Raw genomic sequence first — 20,828 nt, 5'->3', positions numbered from 1 at the left:
GTCAAATTCAAAGAGAAACAATCTCTGCAAGGGTAGGGTCAAATTAACATTGCCTATGTTGTATTATATTTTTAATTATTTTATTCAGTGTTTCCAAATTACATTTTAATCTGGTTCTGGCAGCACTCTGAGGTTTTGCAGCTATCTGTAGCCTTTGGCCTATGAATTTGATACCTCTGCTGTTGACCATCTTCACCTCTCTAGGTTTTTGTGACACGACCTTCTCCTGGTTTGCTTTTACCTTCTCAGTCCACTCTAAGGTCTCCTTAAGCACATAATTCTCATTAACTGTAGGTGTTACCCAAGGTCCTTTCCTAGGTCCTCTTCTCTTCTCCTTTTATACACCTGACATCATTGGTCCTCTTTGAGAAGGAAGGACAGTAGCTGAGTAGCAGTAGCTGTATCAGACAAACGGATATGTGGGAAAGACCTTAGCTTAAAAAGGCTAGGGTCTCCCATGGTTTGTGGGGCCATCCGCAGTAATCCTGACCTATATCTTGCCACTGGTCTCCAATGACTCTGGAGGAGAGAGTGAGGCTGGTGACTTTGCAGAGCCCTGCCTCACTTAAATCCAATTCACTTGCAGGTCAAGACATTACCTCCTGATGTCATTGGTCCTCTTTGAGAGCAAAGAACAAACAACAACAAATCATCTCTGAGTGCAGATGACTCCCTAATCTATAGATCCAGCCCTGCTCTCTCCCTTAAACTTAGTCCCAAATCACCAAATGGATGTCCCAGAAAAAATTAAACTCACCATGTCTAAAACTGAACTCATCTTTCTCCTTGAGTCACCCCACCCCCACCCCCATCCTGTGTCCAAACCTCTCTATTTCTGTCTAAGGCACCGCCATCCTTCCGAGGTCTCAAAGCTGTCATCTTGGCATTATCCTCAACTCCTACTCTTTCTCACCTCATACATCCTATATGATTGGTTGCCAAATCTCACCATTTCTGCCTGTGAGATATCTCTTCATTTGACCCCTTCTCTCTACTCACATAGCCACCACCTCAGTTCAGGTCCTCGTTATCTCTCATCTACATTATTGTAACAACCTTCTAATTAGACACTCTACCTCAGTCCATCCTTCCCAATTTTTCTTTAACTGTGTGACTCTCCTCCTCAATCAATGGCTTTCTAATGACTTTAACATAAAAATATAAATTCCTCTGTTTAAGCTTTTAAACCCCTATACAACCTGGTCCCAATCTATCTTTCCAACCTCAATGGATTTCACTCCCACTTTTTCACTCTGAGATCCAGACAAAATGGTCTCTCTGTTCCTCATATTCCATATCCTAACTTGGTGCCTTTTCACTGGCTGCCCCCATGCCTGGAATGTATTCTCACATTATCTCTGCCTCAAAGAATTCCTCTTTTCCTATACGATGCAGCTCATGTACCATCTTCTGCATGAAACCCTTCCTGACCTTTCTCTTTCCAACTACCAGTGTCCTTCCTACCAAATTACCTTTAATTTAAAATATATCTACATATATACGTGTGTACATATACAAAATTCATATTTAATCTGTATATATTTCTATATGTACCTTTTTTAGTTTTCCATATATTTTATTTTTCCCCAATTACATGTTAAAAAGAATTTTTGAACATTTTTAGAAAAAAGTTTTGAGTTTCAAATTTTATCCCTCCCTCCTTCCCCTCTTCCATCCCTGAGACAGTAAGCAATCAAATATAGTTTATATATGTGCAGTCATATACATAAACCTGTTATTTCTACCATTAGAATGTGAACACCTTGGGGCAGCCAGGTGGCTCAGCGAGTAAGAGCACCAGCCTCAGTGTCGGGATGACCTAGGGGATCAAATCCAGGCTCAGATACTTAGCACCACACCCAGAAATAACTGGCCGTGTAAGCTTCAGCAAGTTACTTAACCCCAATTGCTTTAAAAAAAAAAAGAATGTAAACACCTTGTGAACAGGCATTGTTTCATTCTTTGTACTTGTATCCCCAACACCTAGCATATAATACTGCTTAATAAATACATGTTGACTGATTGACCTAGATATGGGTAGTAAAAAGGTTCCCTCTATGTTGTGGGAGGTTTTTGTTGGTGGTGGCGCTGGTGGTGTTGGTGGTTTTTGTTGGTGATCAAGTTTTCTCATATTCCCATCACCTCACATCTCCTAACTACAAGACTGGAGGTTGTTTTCCCAAGCATCATCATTATCAACACAAAAGTGTTCAACACCTACTGAACAGCTCCCATGTTTAGGGCCCTGTACTACGCACTGAGGATAAAGAGGTATTGTAGATCCTATCTTCAGTCAAACACCACATCACTGGACTATGTCATCCAAGTAACAAAACCAATAGCTCATAGTTACATCATTCTTTAATGTTTATCAAACACTTAATATAAATTATCTCATTGGATCCTCTCAACAACCCTGGGAGGTGGCTTCTCTAATCACCCCCATTTTGGGAAGAGACAAAATCATCAGTGGAAAGAGTCCTGGACCTGATATCACAGAGCTTCAGTTCGGTTTTTAGTTAACTTTTAGATCCCAGACCTGAAACTTACTACTTGTGTGACCTTGGGTAAGTCACAACCTCTCTGAACATTTTCGACAACAATCCCCTGTGCCTGGAATTTTCTCCCTTCTCATCTTTGGCTTTTTTTCCCAACTGTCTTCAAGTGCCAGCCAGAGCCTGCCTTCTAAAAGAAGGCTTTCTCAATCTCCCTTAATGCCAATGTCTTCCCTCTGTGATTAATCCCCGATTTATCCTGATAAAGTTTGCATGTTGTCTCCCCCATCATGTTTTGAGCTCCTTGAAAGCATGGACTTTCTTTTGTCTCTTTTTATAAGCCTGGCACATAGTAGGCACTTAATAAATTTTTATTGACTAATTTGTAATATGAAAGTATGTTGTAGGTTATAATAGGAGGGATTATACTAGATGGTCCCTTCTACTTCTAGATCTAGAGTTTAAGTTATGACTTTACAGATGAGGAAACAGTGTCAGAGAGGTTAAATGATTTACACATTATCTTACCTCTAGTAAGTGTCTGAAGCAAGATTCGAACTCATGTTTTCTTAGCTCCAACTTTAACACTCTTATTTACTATGTAGTGTTGCCTAATACAGTAAACCATGAGGATATCCCCTCTGAAGAACTGAGCATTCGTTAACATGAAGAGGGTGCGTGCCCTGCATTATCCTGAAGCTTGGTGTCATAGGATTATAGAGTTAAAAAACCAGAAGGATCCTTAGAGGTCATTTAGTCCACTTTGGTTTTACCAAGGAGTAAAGAAGAGGTAAAATAGGTCATTAGGGGCAGAACTAGGACCCAAAGCTTAGGTTACTTGATTTTAAATCCAGAGAGGGAGGGAGAGAAGGAGAGGATATGGCACCTACTATGTGCTGGGCACTGCGTTAAGCCCTTTTACAAATGTTATCTCATTTGATCCAACAATCCAACAATCTTTCCATCACACTGCACTGTCTCTCAATATGGGGCAGCTAGATGACGGTCATAACACTCAGACACTTAAAAGCTGTGTGACCCTAGGCAAGTCCCTTAACCTTTGTTTGCCTCAATCCACTGGAGAAGGAAATGGCAAACTACTCTAGAATCTGCCTAGAAAACCCCATGGATAGCATTAGTGTTCTGTGGTCCTCGAGGTCACAAAGAAGTCAGATAACTGAAGGACTGAACAATGAACAACGTTGCTTCTCAAGCCCCTCCCCCCTCAAACTCTGATTCTGAATGGAAACCATCCATTCCAAGAACACAATCCTCACTTATGTTCTCAGAGGCCCCTCTGGCCTTGTTTTACCTAACACCAGGGTACTTTTTAAACAGCAAACATATTGTTCCTAAGTCCTGGGCTTAACACACTTGCCAGGAACAATTCATGTTCTTGCAGAGAATATTTTGCCTTTATTTAGCTGGTTTTCATTTTAAGCCAAAGCCTCTCTCTTTTTTTATCAAAAATTAATTAAAATGCCATGTAAGCCCAGATTCTAGCCAATCAGGCTTATTGGCAAGAAAGAAAGAAAAAAAAACTCAGCTCATTATTTTCCTTCCACCTGGGTTGGCAGAGGCCTCAAGAATTTGTAGGAGGGGGGCATTGTAGAGACTGTGCTATGGTCTTGAGCATGGGGTCTCTCAGAGGTACCAGCAACCCAGTCCACATGGTGATGAACAAAGGCAAAAGATAGCCACAGAGAACCCCTGAAGGGTACTCCTGGTGAAAATCAAATAGCTTACCAAGTACAAATGGCAGATTTTGTTCATTCTCACTGGAAGGTAATTTATTCTTGCCCTCATTCCCTTGTGTTATATTCTGTCAAGGAACAACTGCAGATTACTTAATATTTTCTACTCAAAGCAACCTGTGAATATACAGGTCCCAAGCCATCATTACCTATCTATAGCTAGGCTGCTATTTGAAGTCAAGAATGAAAACTGGGACATCTAGTCATTTGCTAGAACATCGTTTCCCTCTCCCTACTCCCCTGTCAAAAAATGGGTATGTTGCATTGGGGTAGGAGGCTGGGGATAGGTATTACCCCAGAGAAGGCAACATGTCCCAAAGGGCTGATTTGTGTGAAACATACTGTTCTGAGCATGATTTATTGACAGCAATGACTTGCCTCCCCCAAACTCTGCAAGATGGAATTAAAAAGTGGGAATTTCTTGGTCTTCTCTGTCATGACCATCCTACCTTGGAGATGAAAGTACAGCATTTTAAGGAAATGAATGGTGCTTGTGGTAGACCAGACTGTCTTAGAATTTATGTTTTGTTTTGTTTTTTAAGATGGCAGGAAGGAGGGATAGGAAAGAAATAACTTGAATTTTGCCAAATTGTACCAGTTACGTGGATGCTTTATCTCTTTCCCCCATCCTCAGAATGTGTATGAGGCTAGACAGTCTAGCAGAGATTCTTTTTAAGACATAAGGTACTTTGAGAGAAGAGAATAATGTGCTGTCCTTGGAAATGAGAACTATTGGTCAACTAAGAGCTTTCTGGAGAGTATAGATTCTCTCAAAGAGTCTTTGAATATCTTTAACTAAAGTTTTTCCCTGATGTCTCCTTGTGGTATTAAGATGACCTTGAGGTTTTCAAAGGCTAATACAAATGGAGCATAGACCTTAAACAGATCCTATCCAGCTATAAAGGCTTTGCTTCCCAGCCCAGTGACGGTCTGACTGCCCTTCTTTGTTGTCTGAGGACCAGTGTAGAGATTTTTCCCCAGAAGGTTGAACATCAGGTGCTAAATCTTTCTGGTTACAATTTACTGTCATATCCTTTCTGGGGAAAGGTCCAACATGTGCCTGTGATTAGGCAAATGCTAGAGAAGTACAAAGGCAATACCCTCCTGGGGAGAGTGCAAGGGCTTGAATTTATAGCTGAGGAAGCAAAAGTCTAGAGCAGGGGTGGGGAACCTGTGGCCTCAAGGCCACATGTGGCCCTCTCAGTCCTCAAGTGTAGTCCTTTAACTGAATCCAAACTTCACAAAACAAAACCCCTTAATAAAAGAAAAAAAAACTTGGACTCAGTCAAAAGGCTCCACCCCTTAATAAAAGGATTTGTTCTGTGAAACAAATTGAAAGTCAAAAGGCTGTACCCGAGGACTTAAAAAGCCACATGTGGCCTTGAGGCTGCAGGTTCCCCATCCCTGGTCTAGAGTTTCTTTAGAATATCAGATTTTAAGGGCTAAGACTAAGCTACAGGAAATTCAGTTCAAAAGATTACTACAGGATTAGGAGGCAAACAACAGGGTGTGCTGGGAAGCTGACTATTGGTCAGTCTCAACCTGTCTCCCCCAAACTTTGGAATTTTGACAACCATTTTTGCTCCCTGCCACCATCTTGTGCTAATTTGCTGGTGTGGTCATGGCCTGAATCTACCATCCATCCTTTTGACTCAGATGTGCTGGTAAAGATTGTGGGCTCAGACATTCAAGAAGACTATTGACTAACATGGCAAGAGAATGGTCTGCATTAATGGGAGGAGAACACAGAGTGGCAACCACAGATCTTCTGTCATAATATGGTAAGAAGTCTTTCACTGCAGAAGGGAATCCAGAAGAAATCAGACTGAGGAAAATGTGAAGGTAAGAATAACTTCGGTTTTGGGTGATGTTCTGGACCAAACTTCTGATTTTTGTGCTGATACTCTCAAAAACTCCCTGGATGACACTTGTTCTGCAACTTATAGCCTTAGAGAGATGCCTGGAGGCTAGATTTGAACCAAGGTCTTCCTGTCTCCAAGGCCAGCTCTCTCTCTCTCTGTCTCTCTCTCTCTGTCTCTCTCTGTCTCTCTGTCTCTCTCTCTGTCTCTCTGTCTCTGTCTCTGTCTCTGTGTCTGTCTGTCTGTCTGTCTCTCTCTCTCTCTCTCTCTCTCTCTCTCTCTCTCTCTCTCTCTGTCTCTGTCTCTGTCTCTGTCTCTCTCTTTCTCTCTCCCCTCCCCTCCCCCATCTCTCTGTCTTGCTGTCCGTCTCTCTGTCTCTTTCTTTCCACCTTCCTCCTTCAGCATCTCCAGGAACATATTACTAAGACCCTACAAAATATAAGAACTGCAGGAAGAAGTGAGCTTCCTAATGATGGTCTTCCTCTCCAGAGGTCTGAGAACTTTTGAAGCTAAGGAAGTTGATGGGTCAAGATCTCCAAGATAGCTAGGAGTGGGCTGGTTCGGTCAATACCTAGGTTGTGGTTTGTCCTCTGTTTTTGAAGATGACCTATGACATCACAGGGTGTTATCTGGACTCATCTGTGAAGTTCATTTAAGTGAGGCAGAGTTGCACAAAGTTGTCAGCTTCACTCTTTCTTCCAGAGTCATTGATGTCCAGTGTCAGGACAAGAGTCAGGATGACTGGTGAGGGCCTGGGATGCAGCATGACATTGCATCTTTGATGCCTGACCAAGTTCTTTTTTTTTAATTCAATTTTTAATTTATTAATTTGTTTCCTTTTAGTTTACAGGATTCAATTCCACAATTCCTTGAATTTCACATTTTGTCCCCCTCCTTCCCCCCCCCCATGGCATCTTATAATCAAGTATAGGATCTGTAAAAACTGCCTGACCAAGTTCTAAGTGCTCTACGGCACCTGCGTCAGTCACCTTCATGGCCATTGGAGCAAATTGGAGGAAGTCTTAACATGTTTGAGATAGGTACCCCCCTAACTCACCTACAGGTCTGAAGCCCATTGGTTCCCCTCAGTCTAGTTGAGCCCATCTGCCCAGATGGTTTACTGGGATGTGGCCGCTGCTCATGCTGCAGATTCTTGGAGCCACAGGTGAGAGTTGAGTGCCAGGTAGATGCCAAAAGTGGATGAACAGCTCTGAAAAGGGTTCAGGAAGCCTTCATACCAGAGGGGCTAGTCCTTCTTGAACACCCCATACACCCCTAATGCCCGGGAGCATAGCCCAGAAGGACCAGAAGAAAGCTAACTCTATGTTGCAGGAAATTGAGATCCAGAACCAGTTTACCTACTCCAAGGACTCAATTGAAAGAATGAGTAACATTGGCACAGCTAGGTGGAGCAGTGAATAGAGCACCGGCCCTAGAGTCAGATTCAAATGCAGCCTGAGATACTTGACCCTTACTAGCTGTGTTACCTTGGGCAAGTCACTTAACCCCAATTGCCTTGCCTCCAAAAAAAAAAAACCCAAAACCTTAAATATGAAAGAATAAGTGAAATCAATAGCCTTTGCCAAGGAGTCCATAAGCCCATGTTGCTCATTTTGCCTAGGGGCGAAAACTGCTAATTATAACATATGCCCCTGCTCTCTAGACCCCCTCCTCTTCAGACTAAAAATAAATGCCATTATCTTTTTTTTTTTATATGCCACAAAAAAGTTCACCTTCCTGTTTGGTTTCAACTGGTGGTTCAGAAGAAAAAAAAAAGCCTGTTGCTTGTCTTAGGAACTTTCCACCACACATTCTTGAGTTGAAGCCTCAGACGTCTTGTGTGCAGTGAGATTAGGATCTTTAACTGCTGTGAGATTTCTCAAGTCAAAGTTGGTCAGGGTCTTCTGAGGTTACTAGAGAGGAGTTGGAGGAAGCGACCCCAGAAGGGCAGAGGCTCCTTGTGGGTTGAGACCCCATTTGCTTCCTGAGACAAGGTTTTAGAAGCCTCAACATCGGATATGTTGAAAGGTTAGCCAATGGAAACCAGGAATGCTGCATTCAGCCAGATGTCTGCTATTGGCTTTCAGGCTTTGTGTAATATCTTAATCTAGGGTCAGATGCAAGGAAAAGGAAGAGAGACTGACCAGCTAAGATGAACTTGAGGGTTGGCAGGCTAAAATAACCGAGAAAAGCAGGTGACTTAAATGTGTGTATGTGTATGTGTGTATTTATAACATATATTATCTATACACATATACACACATACACATGCATATGTATGCATGTGTGTATACTGGTTCTTAACATGTATATATAAAATGAACACTTATGTAGTGTACTATTTGATAAAATGATACTTAAGTCCCCACAGATAATCTGATTTTAATGACTATGACCAGCTTTCCACACCTTATCTCTGCAATCTTCATACCCTTTAATAAATGACATTTACACTGAATGTCCCCAAAGTCTTAGAGAAGTTTAAAGCTAGCTTACATTTTATAGATCAATCAACAAGCATTTTTATGCACCTACTGCATGCTACACATTGAGCTACATGATGGAGATACAAAGACAAAAATGAAACATATTCTGACCTTAAGGAATTTAAAATTTATAAAAGGAAATAACATGTACATAAATAAGTATAGATAGAACATAGAATGGGGACTGAACCTATGATTTCATTGGTATAGGGAGTTATATCTCCTCCTTAACTTACAGGTTTAGGGAGTTTCTTAGAGTACTGAGTTAAGGGACTTATCCAGGGTCATACAATCAGTATACATCAGAGGCAAGATTTGAACCTGAGCCTCCCCAGCACTGAGGTCAGGTCTTTATCCGCTATGCCATACTGCCTTTCATGTGCATATACAAAATATACACACATTAATTTGTTGGGAGAGGGAAGCAGTAGTAGCTGGAGGGATCAGAAGTTTACTTTAGAAGGTAGCACTTGAACTAAGGAAACAGACTGAGAGAGATTCAGCATATTTGTATGACATATCAGACTTTTCAAAATAATGCCCATATGTGATTTCATGAATCACACTCTAAGTTAAAAAGGGGAGGGATTGTTAGTGTCTCTTTAAAATTAAACAGAAGCAGAGAGAGGCTATTTGTTGGCATGAGAGTTATCACTAGTCGAACAATGAATTCAAACCAAAAAGGAAGGTGAACTTTTGGGGGTCATGTTAGAGGGAGAGAAGGCGAGGAAGAGAGAAAGAGAGAGAGACAGAAAGAGAGAGAGAGACAGACAGATAGAGAGAGACAGAGAGAGAGACAGAGACAGAGAGAAACAGAGAGAGACAGAGACAGAGAGACAGAAACAGAGAGACAGACAGACAGAGGGACAGAGACAGAGAGGGACAGAGATTGAGACATAGAGGGACAGAGACTGAGACATAGAGACAGATACAAAGAGGGAGAGACAGACAGAGAGAAAGACAGATACACAGAGACATGGAGAAACGGACAAAACAGAGAGACAGACAGAGGGACAGAGACAGACAGAACAGAGACAGACAGATAGAGGGACAGACAGATGCAGGGGCACAGAGACAGAGGCAGAAGGACAGAGACAGTGAGAGACAGAGAAAATGCCACTTCTTTTTAGTCTGGAAAATAGTGGTACATAGTATGATTAGCAATTTTTACACCTAGGCAAAGTAAAGGTGTTGGATTCGATGAGCACTGAGGTCCCTTCCAGTTCTATGATTTCATGAACCAATGATTCTATAGCTTTTCAGGTTATGACATTAAATAGTACCAGAGTAAGGACTAAAATTCAGGTTTTTTGACTCTTAGAGAAGCATCCTTGTTACCATAACATATTTCCTCTCTTTTGTAGGTAAGAGAAAGGAAATTCAGACAGTTAAACTAAGCAAGACAATAGAACCCACACACCTTGAATTTAAGGATGTCTAGAGCCTCTGCTAAGGGGCAGGTAGGTGACAGTGGCTAGAGTGCCTGTCCTGGTGTCAGGAAGACTTGAGTTCAAATCTAGCCTCAGACACTTACTAGCTGTGTGATCCTAGGCAAGTCACTTCACCTCTGTTTGCCTCAGTTTCCTCATCTGTAAAATGAACTGGAGAAGGAAAAGACAAACCATTCCAGTATCTTTGCTAAGAAATGGGTCAGGAAGAGTCAGACACAACTTAAATGGCTGAACAACACCACCACCAACAACAACAAAAGTGTCTCTTCTAGCCTACGTTGCTATCTCTTTTGGGGAATGTGTGAGGATTTGGTTGATGTGGGCCTGCTAGACCTGGCTCAAGGTAAATCCTCTGCCTATGAAAAAGAGGGGTTCTTTCCATAAAGCGATGTCTCTTCATAACCCACCTCCCCCACCTTAACCTTGCCAGGAAGAGAACAAAAAGCAAGGGGGCTAGACAGATCCTGCCCAGAGATGGGATTTTGAGAGGTGAGGTAATGTTGGTTCTTAGTCTACAGTTGAAACCAGGGGGAACTTGGCAAGAGAATGTAGGGGGCGGCATGATTTTGAGACTTTCTTTGAATTTCAAGTTGGAAGATATCCAGACCAAACATTAACTGAGACTCAGGAGATGGAATGTCTACAGCCCTGAAGGTACATGTGTGTGGACTGCCACAGAGGGGAATTGTCCCATTGATATAGCTACAATTAAAAAGACTGTTGTATGTTCAGGCCCACGATCTTGTCATAAACAAAAAGGTGAGAGGAAATCCCTTATCTTAATCTCTGAGAACGCAGACATGAAGAAACACTGAACGAAGGTGGGTGGGCTCAGATATGAAGAAGGATCTGGGTTTGAATTTTAGCACTGTCACAAACTCACTGTATGTCCTCAGATGAGCACACAAATCTCTCTGGGTTTCATTTTCTCTGTCTATAAGATAGATGTTTCAGACACTCTCTAAGGAGGCACTGTCAGGGCAGGTAGGTGGCATGGACTTGGAATCCGGAAAACGCATCTTCCTGAGTTCAAATCTGGCCTCAAACACTTATTAGCTGTGTGACTCTGGGCAAGGCACCCAGCCCTGTTTGCTTCAGTTTCCTCATCTGTAAAATGAGTTGGAGAAGTAAATGGCAACCATTCTAGCATCTTTGACAAGAAAAAGCCAAATGGGGTCATGAAGAGTCAGATGTGACTCAAAAATGACTAACCAACAATAAAGATACTGTCTACTAATTACAGTCTAAGATTTTATTGCTGTGGACAGCATGTTATCTTTGTTATTTTTAATATATATATATATATATATATATATTTGGAGGGGGGAAGGCAAAGAAATTGGGGTTAAGTGACTTGCCCAAGGTCACATGGCTAGTGTTACATGTCTAAGGTGGGATTTGAACTCAGGTCCTCCTGACTCCAGGGCCAGTGCTCTATTCATTGTGACACCTAGCTGCCCTCTATTTTTGTTATTTTTAAGCCTTAAAGATGACCATTCTCTTTGGTCAATTTAATGTAAGCTTCTTGAAGGTAAGTATTATTTACAAGTTTTTCAGTTTTATACCCTCAGCGACTAACACAGTGTCTGCCATGTAGCAGGGGCTTAATAAATACATATTAATTAAATCAAATCTGAAAAAAAATTACAAAGAGGTACTAAATGCATTATCATTATTTATTACTTTGTCTCAATTCATAGATCTTTTCTGTTACAGAAAATTCAAATGGGAACTTCGGGGTGGTAAGCATGGATTTGCAAAACAGATGAAACCTTTGAATATAATAGCTCTTTTTTCCCTGTCATAGTAACAGAGGGAGAGACCACTTTTGGAGATATTTGACAATGGATTTTTAGGGGGTGTCTGTGAAATGGAAGTTGTAAAATTTGAAAAATTATCGAAGGAAAAAAAGTCACTATGGGATAAAGTTTGACCTTAGGGAAAATCGGGAGTCAATTTGCATGAGGGGAAAAGGCCCTATTTCTAAGTTTATTTCCATAGAATGTTAGTTGTTTGCTCATAAATACATAAAGTCAGAACAGGTTTTTTGATTAAAAAGGCTACTGTTTGTTATTGTGTTTGAACTGCAATAAAAAATGTTTTAAGTAATTAGATTAAGAAGAGATTTGAAAAGCAACAGTAGAGGAAATTTGCTGACTATTTGAGTAATCATGGGGCAGTCTGTGTGCATTTTTATTTTATTAGCAAACTATTAGTGCCGACTTTGGCATTTTATAAGTGATAGGCAGTGTAAGGATGTTGTTGTTGAAACTCATTTGTGTCTGCTGTCTAGGCTAATTGAACGACAATAATAAAACACTGTTTTTAGATAAACAATGCATGGTGCATGGAGGAGCCTGTTCCCCTGCAGGGAAGGGGTTTGTGCTTGTCAAAGAGAGCTTGCAATCCTGGGCCATAATCATTTCTCTGAGTAAAGTGAAATCACTGAAAACAACTACATTAAAGGCAATTCCTGAGATGAAAAGCAGTCATTCCAGTTGGGAGCTGCCTGGTTTTCGATGGAAGCTAATGGGAGAGATTTTCTCCCTTCATATCATTGGAAGGTGCGATGCTTTTTCTTTACATCCTTTCTTGCCTTATGCATGTTAGAGCAGAAGCAGTAAAAAAAATGAATAATGCAAATAACAGAAACATTTAATGCCATATGTTTTGTATACAGCATGGATGCCATATAGACCATACAGGGAAATATAATATTCAAAGCCAATTGTCTGTTTATGTCCCTTCCCCCAATATTTCACATATCCTTTAGACAGATATCTCTCTTCCTCCCTTCTAACCTTGCTTTCTAACCTGCCTCTCCTTCCCACAAAAAAAGAAAAAGGAAGGAAGGAAGAAGGAAAGAAAGAAGGAAGAAAAGAGAAAGGAAAAAAGGAAGAAAGAAAAAAGGAAGGAAGAAGGAAGGAGGAAGGTAAAAAGGAGGAAGGAAGGATGGAAGAAAGGAAGAAAGGAGAAAGGAAGGAAGGAAGGAAGGAAATTATGGAGCTATTTTCATCTTTTAGGTAAGTTGCTGCCACCACTCAAGAGATACTTCCAAAGTAATATTCTGAGGTCAATGAGCTTTGGTACCATCTTTCCCCCTCTCTCTCACCCTATAGGTTTGGTGATTCCCACCAACTAAATTTGGTCCTCTTTCATCCAGTACTATTGCAAAAGGGTCAGGTCAGGATTGCCTGTCCATCTTAGGGATCACATAGTTCTGCTTATTACAGAATGATCTTTGAATGACATAGAGAATAGCTAGCATTTATTTATTTCAAAGTTTCAAAGCACTTTACATGTGTTAGTGGATTTTCTTTTCACAACAACCCTGGAAGGTAGGTGCTATTATCCTCATTTCACAAATGAAGAAAATGAGCCTCTGAGAAGTTGTCAACTTGCCCAAAGTCACACAGCTAGTAAGTTTCTGAAGCAGCATTTGAACTCAGGTCTTCCTGACTTGAACATTAGTTGCCTCTAGGTGATTGATACATTACTGCAATTGTAATCTTTTTGCTTTTTCTGAAATGATCCAGAATGACAAATGTATTGTAAGGTGGTCAATAGGGATCTATATAGCCTTATGTGGAGGGATTCATAATAAGACATAAAAGGGGAAAGCTGGGTAAGCTATTTGAGTGACTCCAAAGGGCAGGCTTGTATCTGCTGGTCACGTATGTTTTGCCTGAAATGTAGCCCTAGAGCAGAAGTGGAACCCTCCATGTTGACTTGCATTCAAGAAAGACATCATCCAAGTCCCATAGTCCCTGAAATTTGCAGCTACTACTTCCTTAATCTCTCTTGCCTCCTGACTGACATCTGAATGCCAATCAGTATGATACATATGTTTGTTTTGTTCATCACACTTCACGGACCTCAGGTTACTCTGAAGACTTATAGCAAACACCTACCCAATCAGCTATCTCAAGAGCAAAAATTTCTTCACCACAGTAGGTGAGAATTTCAGGGAACATACCACATGCAAGTAGCTAATTACAAATCTGGTCTTATTCCTCCCTTTATTTTGGCATAAGGTGAACCAATCGGTAATTAAGCTTTTAACAGACAGAACTAGTTCTGCTTCCTAGTTCCCCCGATAGGGCATTCTATCCTCAATCCTGGGCAGAGTTATTTCTCTTAGCTCCCTTTGATCTTGAAAATACAAGGTCCTTTCTCTCTGGACTCCAGGACTCCTTAGTTCCAAATAGAAAGGTCTTCTTCAGTGGTGCCTGAACCCTGATTTGGTAAGTTTCCTGGCCTTCTCCTCATTCACATGTACATGGGCTCTTACCCAAGTGGGATGGGAGAGAAAGCCCAGTGCTGAGTGTTGCATGTAGAAGGAGATGTGATGCCTGAATGGTGACAAGAATGCAGACCTTAATGCTGTGTACCTGCATAAGAGAATTACTAGATTGATTCCAGAGACTCTTTAGGGAAAGACAATTTTGAGAGAAAAACTCTGAGATCTCCACAGAGCTGCAGACATGTAGGGAAAGACAGCACTTTAGCATATTGGACTCCCAGAACTTGTGATCCAGAGAGGAATCCCCTTGGATGAGGTCAGTCTCTCTTTCCTGGTTTGAGATGAGATATCATCTTGTTTCTAGTTGAAGAACTCATTCATTCTCATGAATTTTCTAATATATTCTATTTTACATAAATTCTCTGATTTCTGTTTACTCTTTGTTTGGATAAATGGGTTTACTTGCCATTTATGTTCAGTTATAGTCTCTGGTTATATCATTCAATGAGAAGGAGTTCCTGTAATTTAGAAGCCACTATCCTGTTTAAGAGCAACCAGGGATAATGCCTCTTTTGTTCTGAGCTTCATACCTCTGGAGTAGACAGATATCTGAAATGTTGTGGATAAGTTTAGTCTGAGACCTCTCTCAAAAATTGGAGAAAAGAATGTCCAGTCTCAGAGGTATTCTGGGGGCTGGCCATCCTGCCTCGACCCTGCAGCTAGGGTGCTGAGGATGCAGCACAGCCCTTGGCTCTCACTTATTTCCACAGCAGTAGGCTGTCTCACTACAACATCTATCCATACCCCTCACGAACTGTGTCCATACACTCAGACAATCCATGTGAGTATATCTATCTTTTTTTTTTCCTTTTTGGAGGGCAATTCCGGTTAAGTGACTTGCCCAAGGTCACATGGCTAACTTTTGTGTTAAGTGTCTGAGGCCGGATTTGATCTCAGGTCCTCCTGACTCCAGGGCCAGTGCTCTATTCACTGCACCACCTAGCCTCTCCCAAGCATATCTATCTTACACATAGAAATTCCATTAAAATAGTTCTTTTATTTTCTGACCCCAAGCCAATAGCAAATGTTTAAGGAGGTTTCTTTATTAAATTGTTTTTTTCTGTCCTTATTGACATCTTGTTCGTGCTTTCTCAATTCTATTTTTTTTAAAGCTTCCTGTTTACACCTCTCCAAGCGCCACTGTAGTCAATTTAATACAATTCAATTCAATGAGAATTTATCAGTACCTACTCTGTACCAGGTGCTAGGGACACAGAGACAAAAAAAAAAATGAGACAATCTCTACCCTCAAGAATCTTGCATTCTATCAGGGGAGGCAGTGTGTTCACAGGTAAGTAAATACAACAGTTTTGTTGTTGCTCTGGACATGTGCAGGAAATTTCTACTGAGGAAATTCCCTTTGCCTATACTGACAGCTATTCTACAAATTACCTCCATAGAGAGTTGCCTGGGGGCACTGAAAAGTTCAGTGAATTGCATTTAGGTATCAGAAATAGGATTTGAACCCAAGCACTTTCTTGACTCAGTGACCAGCTTTCTATCTGAAATACTATACTGCCTCTACAAACAAAATAAATTAAAAAGATACAAAATAATTTGGAAATGAAGGGAGCAGGAAGAGTATTAATAACAGATGAGACTAAGGAAGGGTTTTGGTAGGAGGTGGTGGTTGCTTTGAAGGTTGCTTAGAATTCCATGTGGCAGAAGTGCATTTCAGGTGCAAAGGACAGCAACCAGAGTCACCTTCAGGAATATGTGGGTAATCACCCTGAGGATGACAGTGAAAGTAGAGATATTGAAGATATGATGGAAGAGAACTGACAAGAAGATACAACTGGCCCAATATGGAGACTTCTAGGATAGAGCCTAGGGTTACTGGCATACCCTTCCCTCTCCCTTCCTTTCATCAGTTGAGTCCATGATGGAGAAGTGTGTAGCACAACCTTGATTATGGAGGGTGGGTATGTGTCTCCTTCATTATACTGGAAGCTCCTTGAAGCAGGGACTGTTTGTTTGTTATTGGGTTTTTTTTGCCTCTTTTTGTATTCTCAATGCTTAGCACAGTGCCTGGCACATAGCAGTTCGTACTAAAATGTTTATTGATTGATCAAAACTTGGAGTCTCCTCTAGCAGCTAGCACCATACTCTCTGGTGCTTAATAAAGGTTCCTTTGCAGACACTCATCGCCATCTGCTAGTAGTTTCTCTGCTGCCCAGCACTTCCTTCTTACTTATGAAGGATGATGAAATGGGTATGACCAAGCCTATTCAGGTTTCCCTGTAGTCAGCAGGAATCAGGACAGCTACAAGCAAATGGGGGATGGTGAGCAAAGAGGGAGCAGGGGAGGAAACCTCTTACCTCAGCAGTCATTCCTTAGTTTAAGGAGCCAGTCCTGGTCAGTCTTGGTGGCCAAATCCTCCAGCACTGTTTGGTTCTACTGGTAGATTGCTTCAGCTACTGTTTACAGGCTCAGTGAAGTGGCTTTGAATAAATATCCTTGCTTGACATGGATCCCTTCCCTTTGTGGATAGGGCGATTAGTAGACAATGAAGCTATTACATAAGAAGAGAGATGGAGCCAACAAATCTTGTACTGTGCGTTTACAGGGCTATAATTATCCAAAGTTTTAAAACACAATGGTATCTGCTGAAAAGAAACATCTGGGAGAGAACCAAGCCATCCCCAATTAAATAAACGATGAGCATCCCCTGGATTGGATGATGCTCCAAGTTAATGGGATTGCGATTTAAGAAATGTCACTCAAGTTAACAAATGTGCTGAAAGGTTTAAGCAGAACAAATGTACAGGGAAAAAAAATTAGATCAAGAGGGAGGGGTCTGTTTTATAAAGATCAACTACAAATTGGCCAGAGAAAGCATTCCAGGCAGCTGTAGTGAGCACAGATCAAGATAAATATGTGCTCTGTGAAGGTTTTTCTCCCTCCAAATAAAAAATCATTTCTGAGTTGTCATTGCATTTCAGAACAAACTTTCAGTATTTAGGTATTTTACCCTTAAGGGTGTGTGTGTGTGTGTGTGTGTGTGTGTGTGTGTGTGTGTGTCTGCTTAACCACAAGCTTTGGGAAAACAGGAGGTAGAATAAACACTCAATAAATATATGCTAAATTCAGTTGAATTGAAAGACTGAAGAGCTTTTTCTTACAAATACACTCAACCCAGGCAATAACTGCAGCTCACCTCTGAGATTGTAGGTAATAGGATTCTTTAAATTGTCCAACCCAAAAGTGGAATTTGATCGAACAGCCTGAGGGAGCTGGCTGTTCCTGGGCTGACATTAGCCTTTCAGGTCTTTGAAGATCTGAAACAAAGGATCACTTATGTTTTATTTCATGAACCCATAGAGAATACTGGCTCTGAAGTCAGAGGAGCTGGGTTCAGATCCTACCTTTGGTGTTTAATGGATAACTTGGGCAGGTCACTTAACTAACTGGTCCTTTCCAGCTCTAGAACTCTGCTGAATATTCACCTGTGTGAATATTCTTCTCATTCATGCAGATGCAACACCCTTATGCTTTCAGGTACTATCTTTGTGAGCTTCTGGGACCAAAACAGTTTATTGTCTGGTTACTCTCCTTCCGGTGATAAACCCTCCCTCCCCCCACCTCAAACATAGACTTGGGAGTAGGTGAGAAGCCAACACAATATCAAAAAACCAAACCATCAAACTCAGATAACATTAACCATCTGGCTGATAAGAATAGCTAGCATTTATATATGGTTTTAAAGTTTGCAAAGCACTTTACACATGTTATTTGATTTGATCCTCACAACAACCCTGTGAAGGAGGTATTATTTTCATCTCCATTTTATAGATGAGGAAACCAAGGCAAGTCGAAGTAATATGGCTTGCCCAGGGTCGCCCAAGTAGTAAGTGTCTGAGTTTGAAATCAGGTCTTCCTGAATCTGGGTATGTTGTTCTATTTACTGAACTTACCTAGCTAGATACCACCTAAGTTGTAGCTCACCATAATATCTATTTCAGAAGAAGGATACAATAGTGAATCAAGAACCAACCTTGTAACAAAGAAGATCTGGGTTCAAATTGTGCTTCTGAGATATAGTAGTTGTCATAGGCATGCCTAGAAAGGTATATTCATATACCGGATTCCCTTGAGGAGAAAAGGGGAGAAGGCGGGAAGGACCACTGTCAGGACTCTACTGTATAGAACACCAACCCACCCTTCTAGACAGCAGCTAGCTGACACAGTGGATAGAATGCCAGACGTGGAGTCAGGAAGACTCATCTTTATGAATTCAAATCTGGCTTCAGATACATACTATGTGACAAGTCACTTAACCTTGTTTGCCTCAGTTCCTTCACCTGTAAAATGAGCTGGGAAAAGGAAATGGCAAACCACTCCAATATCTTTGCCAAGAAAACCCCAAATGGGGTCACAAAGAGTCAGACATGACTGAACAACACCAAACATGCTAGCTGGGTGGCCTCGGACAAATTGCTTGACTCCTTGATGATCTCATATAACTCTCAAAAGACAATAAGTTATACCCAAGTTCCTAAGAAGAAATCAAGGGTCTAGACTCCTCCCCCCGACTTTAATAGGGGAAAAAAAAATTACTCCCACTCTTTATAAAATTTCTTGCTCTCACTAGTTAATTTATCTGGACTCCTCTCTGGGATGTTGTTTCTGGTGATATTGCAATGATGCTGAAAATGTCATGTTGGTGGTAGCTCATGATGCTCAGAAGAAGCCTGGGGCTCTAGAGGCTGGCCCACAACTCAAGAGTTCTGCTCCCTGTCTTTGATTCCCCATGAATGGGGCACAGGAAGCCATGCACTTCTGCTTAGAGTTCATTTCTCTAGTCCCACCTCTCCTCAAACTCCATGCAGACAGAGAAAATGGCTTCCAGTCAACTGTGTCAATTCATGCAAAATATTTTCAAAATATATTTGTTTTATTTGACTATAATTTCTTCTATCTGTGCAAATGAAGTTTAAATACAAGTAATTACGAGTAGATAATATGATTTTACTTTGAAATAAACATTCCATTCTATAATCTCTATTTTCTTTGCTGCATGGATTTTTTTTTAACTGTGCTTTAACAATTGAGGCACTTTGGTCCTTTGAGACAATCTGAAATTTTGGTCCTTATAGGAAATATTTCCTAGTAGCATTAAGTCACATCACTGATCCAGGGGTGGAAGGGACCTCAGAAACAAAACTGAGAAAGAAGCAAACTTTGTTAGGCACCATCCAACCCTTCTCTTTCTGGCCTTCCCTACCTCCTCCCCACCAGCAGCTGTCAGCCACCCAGTGTCCTCCCAGTGTCTCCCCCAATTCCCTTCTGCAAAGAAATGGTTAGGAACCAATATGTTATTGGTCATCTGTGGCTTGGAGATAGTGTATTCATACAGTGTAGCACCTTTCCCCAGTGTATTTGCCTGTTAAGCTTTATCTTTATTTGTGAAAAGACTTTCTTCCCCTGGGGAGGATATAGAGCCATTTGGGAAAGGGAGTGAGGTAGACTGCGATGGTCTGCTTCTCCTACCTTTAACATTAAAACATCCAAGGTAGGAGTCCATCCTTCTACAGCCCCAATCACGACCAAAAAATACAGACTTCTAGAACCTAGAAAGACCTACCAGAGACCACTTCATCTGTTTCCCAGTCTCTAAGCTAAACCCGCACCAAGATCTTTATAGATAAATCTGATTTCTTGCCTGAAGACCTTTGAAGCTAATGCCCTACAGTCTCTTTGGGTAGTGTTCTGGTGTGTTCTAGAGAAAGTCACTTAACCTAACCTTGCAGATATATTTTAAAGTGCTAATATACCCACAAGTATTTTAGCCACCTGTAGTTTCTACAAGCCTACATTTATTATTACTAATTATAGTCAATCTAATAGTGATGAAAATCACTGGTTAGAAGAAACGCAGTACCAAGTATTTTAAAAATTTTAACTAATGTACCACCTTCCCCAAAGGTTCTTTCTCTTGGTGACTCCCAGATCCATGTTCCCAATCCACTAATCAAAATATCTAGCAAATATATAGAACTTCAAAATTTGCAAAGCACTTTACAAATATTAGCTAATTTTATTCTTACAACAACTCTGGGAAGTAGATTTTTTCGTTATCCCCATATTACAGATGAGGAAACAGGCTGCAACTTGCCCATGGTCACACAGCTAGTAAGTGTCTGAGGCTAAATTTTCTGAACTCCGTTCTTTCTGACTTTAGATCCTGAGCTCTACCCACTGCACCCCCTAGCTGCCTAATCCATCACCCAGTTCCACTGACTATTCCCAGAACAAACCAGAATAAATCAAATGACAAAGGGAAGAATTGGGATGCAAAGTAAGTAATGAATAAAAGCAAATAGTGCATCCTTGAGACACTCATTTCTCAAAGCAACACCTCCCCATCACTGTTCTGGGCTTCTTCTACCATGTCCACAATACAGCAGTAGCAACATACATCAAGTTATCTACAGTAGGGTGCTTATTAGGTCAGTATCTGTGGCAGCAGATTTGGGTGA

At 41.0% G+C, this 20,828-nt stretch overlaps 1 long non-coding RNA gene across 1 annotated transcript in view; it reads right to left on the bottom strand.

The window, feature by feature from the left end:
- LOC138164522 (uncharacterized) overlaps nt 1–16,896 on the bottom strand; it is a 64,265-nt gene extending 47,369 nt beyond the window's left edge. Inside the window, exon 1 of the long non-coding RNA XR_011169100.1 lies at nt 16,668–16,896. This is a non-coding gene — a long non-coding RNA (uncharacterized lncRNA). The remainder of the gene's footprint in view (nt 1–16,667) is intronic.
- Between the last annotated feature and the right edge of the window lie 3,932 nt (nt 16,897–20,828).

The sequence above is a fragment of the Petaurus breviceps genome, unplaced genomic scaffold, assembly GCF_028583685.1.
Source record: "Petaurus breviceps papuanus isolate PSGF00001 unplaced genomic scaffold, PetGlider_PUasm1.0 190, whole genome shotgun sequence".
Taxonomy (NCBI): domain Eukaryota; kingdom Metazoa; phylum Chordata; class Mammalia; order Diprotodontia; family Petauridae; genus Petaurus; species Petaurus breviceps.
The sequence above is the reverse complement of the archived record's forward strand: the minus strand, read 5'-3'. Positions and strand labels throughout refer to the sequence as shown.